We start from the raw sequence: 9,423 nt of genomic DNA on the forward strand, positions 1-9,423 counted from the left end.
CATCAACTGGTAAATGCAAACCCTTCTGTCTAACAGCATTGTGGGTAGGCACTTATATCATTTTTCAGTTGTAGGGTTAACTTGTGCCAGAAAAGATCTTAATGTTTTAAACATAATAGGAAAATGTTAGCATGCTTTAGAACCCATAGAAGCAATTGCATTAATCCCTGTTAACATTATTTTTGACTCTAGCTTTTATTAATACGAAATCCTTTTGTATTTGTTGTCATGACTGTATTTTGTAAACTGAACCTTTATTAATTAAAGATAATTTTGGATATGTGTCTTGTGGAGAATATTATACACACATAAAAGGTCAACCAAAAGAACGTGTTTGCATTGTAGAATTAATGCAGTTTGACACCAACTGAACTGCCATGGTTCATTGCTATGGAATCATGGGATTTGTAGACAGGTGAGGCACTAGCATTCTCTGGCAAAGAAGGTCACAGACTAGTAAAACTACAATTTCCAATGAAAATACACAGTGAAAAGGTCTTTTGCTGTCCACCAACATTCTGTTTTCCATTCTTGAGCGGAGGGTAAAGCAACTGCTTTGGGAAACGGTAATCGGGCATTCGGATGTGGCATTTGGTCCAGTGAAGTTGGTGGCAGATTATCTCTTTGATGCTAGTGGTCTTTGCTTCTTCTAGAATGCTGACAGAGGCTGGATGGTCATCTGTTGAGGGTGCTTTGAATGTGATTTTCCTGCTTCTTGGCAGGGGGTTGGACTGGATGGCCCACGAAATCTCTTCCAACTCTATGATTCTATGCAAATGGAGAATTTTGCTCCATCTAGAAATGCTACATTGAGAGGTTGCTGAAACACTAAATATAAACTGAGTATGCCAGATTCTCTTTGTTGTCCTTTTGAAAGTTAAATAGCAGCTACTGAAGGTTGGGAGATGGTTACTTCAGCTTTGGGCTGTCGTATTTCCTGCTCTTCTTCCCCTCCAGCCCTAACTCACTTGAGGTCTTCACTAGAGGACTCAACTGTATGCCAAAAATGACAGAAGATAGAGTAAAACTAATTAAAAAGTGCCAAACAGGTTCTTCTGCATTGCAAATATCATAACTGCAGGGGGAAAACCAGGAAGGTACAATATGAAAATCAAGCAACGAGACTATACAGACGAGAAAAAAAGGGGTAGCTATGGAAACATTCAATTTGATTCTGGAATGTAATGGAAATCATAACAGTGCAAGAAGGGCCTGATCTCCTATTGAACCTTAAGAAGCACATACTATTCTTAGCACTGTAGTCAATAACAAATATGTGCAAGAGTGAAGTTGTAATTTATGGCAGAATTGCTAAGTGCTGTCAAATGCCTTGAACCTTAGTGGAAAGCCATAACATGATTTCCCAAAAATGGCTCACCTCCCTTCTTGCATTTCCACTCAGAGTTCTAGGGGACTTGTTGTGTCTCTGTCTCCTAGGGTGCATCTATATTGTAAATGTAATGTAGTTTAACACCACTGCCATGGTTGAATGCTTTGGAATCCTGGGCTCTGTAGTTTGGTGAGGCACTAGAGCTCTTGGGCAGAAAAGTCTAGATCAGTGGTTCTCAACCTGTGGGTCCCCAGGTGTTTTTGCCTACAACTCCCAGAAATCCCAGCCAGTTTACCAGCTCTTAGGATTTCAGGGAGTTGAAGGCCAAAAACATCTGGGGACCCCAGGTTGAGAACCACTGGTCTAGATCTTTTAAAATGACAGTTCCTATAATTCTAAAACATTGTGCCACGGTAGTTAAAAAGATGTCAAACTGCACCAAATCTACACGAATGGGAAATATGCTACCCTGGATGGCAGGTCCCAGAAGCCCTAGTCAGAATAGCCAATGTTGAGGAGTGCTGAGAATTGCAATCCAAAAGCATCTAGAGATCTGTGTGAGTTCTTCATTTGACTTTTACTAGGAGCACAGCTATTGTTGTTGTTTATTCATTCAGTCACTTCCGACTCTTCATGACCTCATGGACCAGCCCACGCCAGAACTCCCTGTTGGCCATGGCCACCCCCAGCTCCTTTAGACTCAAGCCAGTCACTTCAAGGATACCATCGATCCATTTTCCCTTGGTCGGCCCCTCTTCCTTTTTCCTTCCATTTTCCCAAGCATCATTGTCTTCTCTAAGCTTTCTTGTCTTCTCATGATGTGGCCAAAGTACTTCATCTTTGCTTTTAATATCCTTCCCTCCAATGAGCAGTTGGGCTTTATTTCCTGAAGCATGGACTGGTTGGATCTTCTTTTGGTCCAAGTCACTCTCAGAATTTTCCTCCAACACCACAATTCAAAAGCATCTATCTTCCTTTGCTCAGTCTTCCTTATGGTCCAGCTCTCACATCTGTAGGTTACAGCTAGAAGAGTACTGTTGTGAAATGAGACTAAGTAATCATGTAACCCTGTATCCTGTTTCTTAAAGCTGACAATGAAATGGTTAAAAATGCAAAAAAAAAAAAAGACATGGATGGAGGCAACACCATTCTCCAGTTGCCTGCACACTTATCCATATTGACAATTGATATGCAATGACACAGTGCTTTAGTTCTGGGCCAAAAATAGAGAGCATTATGAGAATAATGCCTGTTGTCAAGGAGGCTCTCATTTCAGTTCCTCCAAGCTTTCTGCTCTCTTTTCCTAGAAAGGATGCTGACTTCTTGGGTGCTGCATAAATGGGAATGACAAAATAATTGCAACAGAAGGGGGATGCTGTTCTTGAGGCCCATCAGCTGCTAAGGCTGCGAAAAGTGAAAACTTGTTGGGAATTTTTTTTGCTGAAGTACTTTGTGATTATTAGCATAATGTACCTGAGAAGTGGTTGAAGTTTTGTACTGATGACAAAGCTGTAAAATACCTGTCCTGTGAGTCTTATTCTGTGCAAATTCTGCAGTACCGCGTGAATCTGGAGGACTAAAACGTCCCTTTCAAATGGATGAGGTTTAAATTACTTCCTCTGTGTATTCCGTTTTTACAGCTCTGTCTTTTGAAAAGTACGCCAATTATGTTGCAAGCTTGTTTTCTGTTGCTCTAAAGAATAATAACTATTTTATTTCTTAATTGCCTCTCCTTGTGGCTGAGACAGAGCAATGGATTCAGATTGCAGGAAAAGGGATTCCACGTAAACATTAGGAAGAATGTATTGTCAAAGGCTTTCATGGCTGGAATCAGGGGGTTGTTGTGTGTTTTCTAGGCTGTATGGCCATGTTCCAGAAGCATTATCTCCTGACGTTTCACCTGCATCTATGGCAGGCATCCTCAGAGGTTGTGCTTTAGGAACATGTCCATACAACCCAGAAAACTCACGGCAACCCATTAGGAAGAATGTTCTGATGGCAAGAGCTGTTTGACAGTGGAACAAGTTGCCTGGAGCGTGGCAGAATCTCCTTCTTGTAGTTTTGATACAGACTAGAAGGCCATCTGTTGGGAATGCTTTAATTGTGTGCTTCTGCATGGCAGGGGGTGAGGTCTGACCTCACAACCTCTGAAGATGACTGCCATAGATGAAGGCAAAATGTCAGGAGAAAATGCTTCTGGAACATAGCCATACAACCTGGAAAACTCACAGCAATCCATTAGGAAGAATGTTCTGATGACAAGAGCTGTTCGACAGCGGAAAAAGCAGTCTGGAGTGTGGCAGAGTTTCCCTCTTATTGTTATGAGACAGACTGGAAGGCCATCTGTCGGGAATGCTTTAATTGTGTGCTTCTGCATGGCAGGGGGTGAGGTCTGACCTCACAACCTCTGAAGATGCCTGCCATAGATGAAGGCAAAATGTCAGGAGAAAATGCTTCTGGAAGATAGCCATACAACCTGGAAAACTCACAGTAACCCATTAGGAAGAATGTTTTGATGACAAGAGCTGTTCGATACCGGAAAAAGCAGTCTGGAGTGTGGCAGAGTTTCCCTCTTGTTGTTTTGAGACAGACTGAAAGGCGCATCTGTCGGGAATGCGCCTTCCAGTCTGTCTCAAAACAAAAGGGAAACTCTGCCACACTACAGACTGCTTTTCCGCTCCGCTGTCGAACAGCTCTTGTAATCAGGCGACTAAAATGATCAAGGTGACTAAATGAGGGCGACTAAAATGGAGAACAAGCCCTATGAGGAGTGGCTTAAGGAGCTGGGCATGTTTAGCCTGAAGAAGAGAAGGCCGAGAGGAGATATGATAGCCATGTATAAATATGTGAGAGGAAGCCACAGGGAGGAGGGAGCAAGCCTGTTTTCTGCTTCCTTGGAGACTATGACGTGGAACAATGTCTCCAAACTACAAGAAAGGAGATTCCATCTGAACATGAGGAAGAACTTCCTGACTGTGAGAGCCGTTCAGCAGTGGAACTCTCTGCCCCGGAGTGTGGTGTAGGCTCCTTCTTTGGAAGCTTTTAAACAGAGGCTGGATGGCCATCTGTCAGGGGTTATTTATTTATTTATTTATTTATCGTGTCATCAGCAACCATTGTATTACAATTCTAACAGAGCAAAACAAACACAGAGATTAAAAAGAAAAAAAAAGAAAAAAACCCACACAGATTTTGCAAATTTGGTATTTGGTTAAATGTCCTTTGACCAGTATCTGGCCACTTGGAGTGCCTCTGGGGTTGCCGCAAGAAGGTCCTCTATTGTGCATGTGGCAGGGCTCAGGGTGCATTGCAGCAGGTGGTCAGTGGTTTGTTCTTCTCCGCACTCGCATGCCGAGGATTCCACCCTGTAGCCCCATTTCTTAAGATTGGCTCTGCATCTCGTGGTGCCAGAGCGCAGTCTGTTCAGCGCCTTCCAAGTCACCCAGTCTTCTGAGTGCCCGGGGGGAGTCTCTCATCTGGTATCACCCATGAATTGAGGTGCTGGGTTTGGGCCTGCCACTTTTGGACTCTCGCTTGCTGGGGTGTTCCAGCGAGTGTCTCTGTAGATCTAAGAAAACTATGTCTTGATTTAAGTCGTTGATGTGCTGGCTGATATCCAAACAGGGGATGAGCTGGAGATGTCTCTGCCTTGGTCCTTTCACTATTGGCTGCTACTTCCCGGCGGATGTCAGGTGGTGCAATACCGGCTAAGCAGTGCAATTTCTCCAGTGGTGTGGGGCGCAGACACCCTGTGATAATGCGGCATGTCTCATTAAGAGCCACATCTACTGTTTTAGTGTGATGAGATGTGTTCCACACTGGGCATGCATACTCAGCAGCAGAGTAGCATAGCGCAAGGGCAGATGTCTTCACTGTGTCTGGTTGTGATCCCCAGGTTGTGCCAGTCAGCTTTCGTATAATGTTGTTTCTAGCACCCTCTTTTTGCTTGATATGTAGGCAGTGTAGGTCAGAGAACGGTCCAAGGTAATTCCCAGGTATTTGGGTGTGCTGCAATGCTCCAGTGGGATTCCTTCCCAGGTAATCCTCAGAGCTCGGGATGCTTGTCTGTTCTTAAGGTGAAAGGCGCATGTCTGTGTTTTAGATGGATTAGGGATCAGTTGGTTTTCCCTGTAATAGGCAGTAAGAGCACCTAGAGCTTTGGAGAGTTTCTGTTCTACCATCTCAAAGCTCCCTGCTTGAGCAGTAATGGCACGATCATCAGCATAGATGAAACTCTCTATCCCTTCTGGCAGTGGCTGGTCATTTGTGTAGATGTTGAAACATGGATGGAGCAAGCACGCTCCCCTGAGGCAGGCCGTTCTTCTGTTTCCGCCATCTGCTTCTCTGGCCCTGGAACTCAACAAAGAAGCTCCTGTTTTGTAGCAGGTTTCCTATGAGGCGGGTGAGGTGGTAGTCCTTTGTGATATTTTTCTCAGGAGGAGGCGGTGGTTCACAGTATCATAGGGGTGATTTGAATGCAATATTCCTGCTTCTGGGCAGGGGATTGGACTGGATGGCCCATGAGGTCTCTTCCAACTCTATGATTCTATTATTCTAATTGTGTGCTTCTGCATGGCAGGGGGTGAGGTCTGACCTCCCAACCTCTGGGGATGCCTGCCATTAGATGCAGGTGAAATGTCAGGAGAAAATGCTTCAAGAACATGGCCATACAACCCGGAAAACTCACAGCAACCCATTAGGAAGAATGTTCTGATGACAACACAGTGGAACAAGCAGCCTGGAGTGTGGCAGAGTCTCCTTCTTGTTGTTTTGAAACAGACTGGAAGGCCATCTGTCAGGAATGCTTTAATTGTGTGCTTCTGCGTGGCAGGGGGTAGAACAGAAAGGCACTTGTAGTCTCTTCCCAATTGAATGATAAGATAAAAGGCAAGCTACTTGACCTTGAGCTAGTCCATTGGTTCATCTGACTCATTATTTCAATACTAATAGACTGCAGCTCTTTATAGTTTCAGGCAATACTCACAAATAGTTCCGCCTGGAGATTCTGGGCTCTGATCTGCAGTCAAAGCATGCCCTTCAGAAGGAAGTGAAACACCCTCCCATTCATCTGTTTTAACCTTCCAAATGTAAAAAAAAAAAAGAAAAGTAATAAAAGCCCCACAACAAAAGCTATGGTAATGTACCATCTGTGATAGGGTTTCTTTATATTAGACAATTAAAAATGAATGGAACACCAGATATGCAAATAATAATTTCTCTAGCTTGGTTTTTACTCTGAAAATATACAGACAAACTGGGATATAATAATAGTAATACTTCAAATTATCACTGGGCTAGCAGGTGGAAATGCTCCACTTTGTTGATATACAACATAAATCATAATAATACAAAAATTCGCCTCCCCTGCTATATTCATATTTGCCTAAACCGATGAAAGAAAACAGAAGGGTTATCCATGTATAAATTTTCGTTTTATTTTATCACTCATCACGGTTGTAAAAGAACACTGATTTGCCCTGGAATCCCTTTCTGGCAAATGTTATTGAAAATATAACAATAAGTATCTCACAGAAGAAACTATGGCATGCCTCTCCCACTTTTATTATTGATTCTCACTGGGGGCTCCAAACATAAACATACAGATACAATATGCATTATACATTAAAATCAATAAAATCATAACAACCATAACATATCAAAACATTAAATAAACTGTTAAAAACATAATACAAAGACACATAATCCAGGAGCCATTACAATCATATTACGATCTTCTTCTTATTGCAATATTACCTTCTAATTATTACAATACATATTACATATTCAGGAGCCCCCAGTGGTGCAGAGGGATGAAGCACTGAGCTGATGAACTTGCTGACCAAAAGGTTGGCGGTTTGAATCTGAGGAACAGGGTGAGCTCCCACTGTTAAACCCAGCTTCTGCCAACCTAGCATTTCGTAAACATGCAAATGTGAGTAGATCAATAGGTACTGCTCTGGCAGGAAATTAATGCTGCTCCATGCAGTCATGCTGGCCACATGACCTTGGAGGTGTCTAAGGACAATGCCGGCTCTTTGGTTTTGAAATGGAGATGAACACCAACCCCTAGAGTCAGACATGATTAGATTTAATATCAGGGGAAAACCTTTACCTTAAGCTACAAGACTCCCGACGGGAAGGTAACGGTACTCCACACAGTCATGCCGGCCACATAACCTTGGAGGTGCCTAAGGACAATGCCGGCTCTTTGGTTTAGAAACGGAGATGAGCACCAACCCCTAGAGTCAGACACGACTATATTTAATATCAGGAGAAACCTTTACCTTTACCTACAATATTCCTGACAGGAAGGTAACAGCACTCCATCAGTCATGCCGACCACATGACCTTGGAGGTGTCTAAGGACAATGCCGGCTCTTTGGCTTAGAAATGGAGATGAGCACTAGAGTTGGACACGACTGGACTTCATGTCAAGGGGAAACCTTTACCTTTACTATCAGATATTATAGAAAAACTCCTTGGAAAGGAAGGCCCGCACAATGACACAGGAAAGGACACTTTCCATACAGGAACATGTCTTTTCTACCTCATCACACTAGAGAAAAAAATAACTTAAAATCCGGTTTTTGCCTTCTGCACAGGGCCGATATAATCCTTGTCTTCTTTTGTCATTAGCAATGTGCCCTGGAGATTTTGCAAGTGGTGTTTAATAGCATCTGGAAACAAAGGAAACACTGGGGTAGAAAAACGATAAGATGGTGCCTTCCATGCAATACAGTGCTTGGGAAAGTGGATTTTGTTTTTGAGGATCTTTGGTCTAAGTAGCTTTTCTCGAGTCTGTTTAACATTAAAGAGGATGTTTCAAAATGTAGGTGCTGTAATAGAAAAAGGTTATTTTTGGAATGGGTACTGCCAAACATTGACCATTCAATGGCAATATGAGCCATGATTTTAATGCCTATCTGGAGCCCTCGGTGGTGCAGTGGGTTAAACCCCTGTGCCGGCAGGACTGAAGACCGATAGGTCGCAGGTTCAAATCCGGGGAGAGGCAGATGAGCTCCCTCTATCAGCTCCAGCTCCTCATGTGGGGACATGAGAGAAGCCTCCCAGAAGGATGATAAAAACATAAAAATCATCCAGGCGTCAACTGGGCAACGTCCTTGCAGATGGCCAATTCTCTCACACCAGAAGCGACTTGCAGTTTCTCAAGTCACTCCTGACACGACAAAAAAAAAAAAAAACCTTTCTGTTGTGACATTTGCAAATGTTAATTATAGGTCAATTATGAAAATGTCTATTTTAACCAGTATATCTTCTGAAATGCATGTATGTATATATTTCTTCCTGAATCATATATTTTTAAAGAAGCAATTCTGAAAGGCAGGGAAACGCTATAACTGCCTCATCACACTAGAGCAATGGTTCTTAGCCAGTGGGTTCACAGGTGTTTTGGGCTACAACTCCCAGAAATCCCAGCCCATTTACTAGTTGTTAGGATTTCTGTGAGTTGATGGCCAAAACATCTGGGGACCTTTGCAGTAGAGGATGAATGGGAAGTCTGACTTGGCCACGGTAGTCCATGCTCTGGTTACATCCTGTTTAGACTACTGCAACGCTCTCTACATGGGGTTGCCTTTGAAGACGGCCCGGAAGCTTCAATTGGTCCAATGTGCGGCAGCCATGATACTAACAGGAGCGGGACGCAGGGAGCATACAACCCCCTTGCTGCACCAGCTCCACTGGCTGCTGATTTGCTACCGGGCTCAATTCAAGGTGCTGGCGTTGGCCTATAAAGCCTTAAATGGTACTGGCCCAAGATACCTTTCCGACCGCATCTCGACCTACGAGCCCACCAGGACTTTGAGATCTTCCGGGGAGGCCCTGCTCTCGATCCCGCCTGCTTCACAAGCACGGCTGGCGGGGACGAGAGATAGGGCCTTCTCGGTGGTGGCTCCTCGGCCGTGGAACACCCTTCCTGTGGACATTAGACTGGCTCCTTCCCTGATGATATTCCGCAGGAAATTAAAGACTTGGTTGTTCAAGAAGGCGTTTGAACAAGAAGTGCAATGATTGGTAATGACGATAGGAAATGGAACAATGGAAAATGATACTGGATTGTGATTAGGACGATG

This window comes from Anolis sagrei, chromosome 2, assembly GCF_037176765.1.
Source record: "Anolis sagrei isolate rAnoSag1 chromosome 2, rAnoSag1.mat, whole genome shotgun sequence".
In the NCBI taxonomy this organism is placed as follows: Eukaryota; Metazoa; Chordata; class Lepidosauria; order Squamata; family Dactyloidae; genus Anolis; species Anolis sagrei.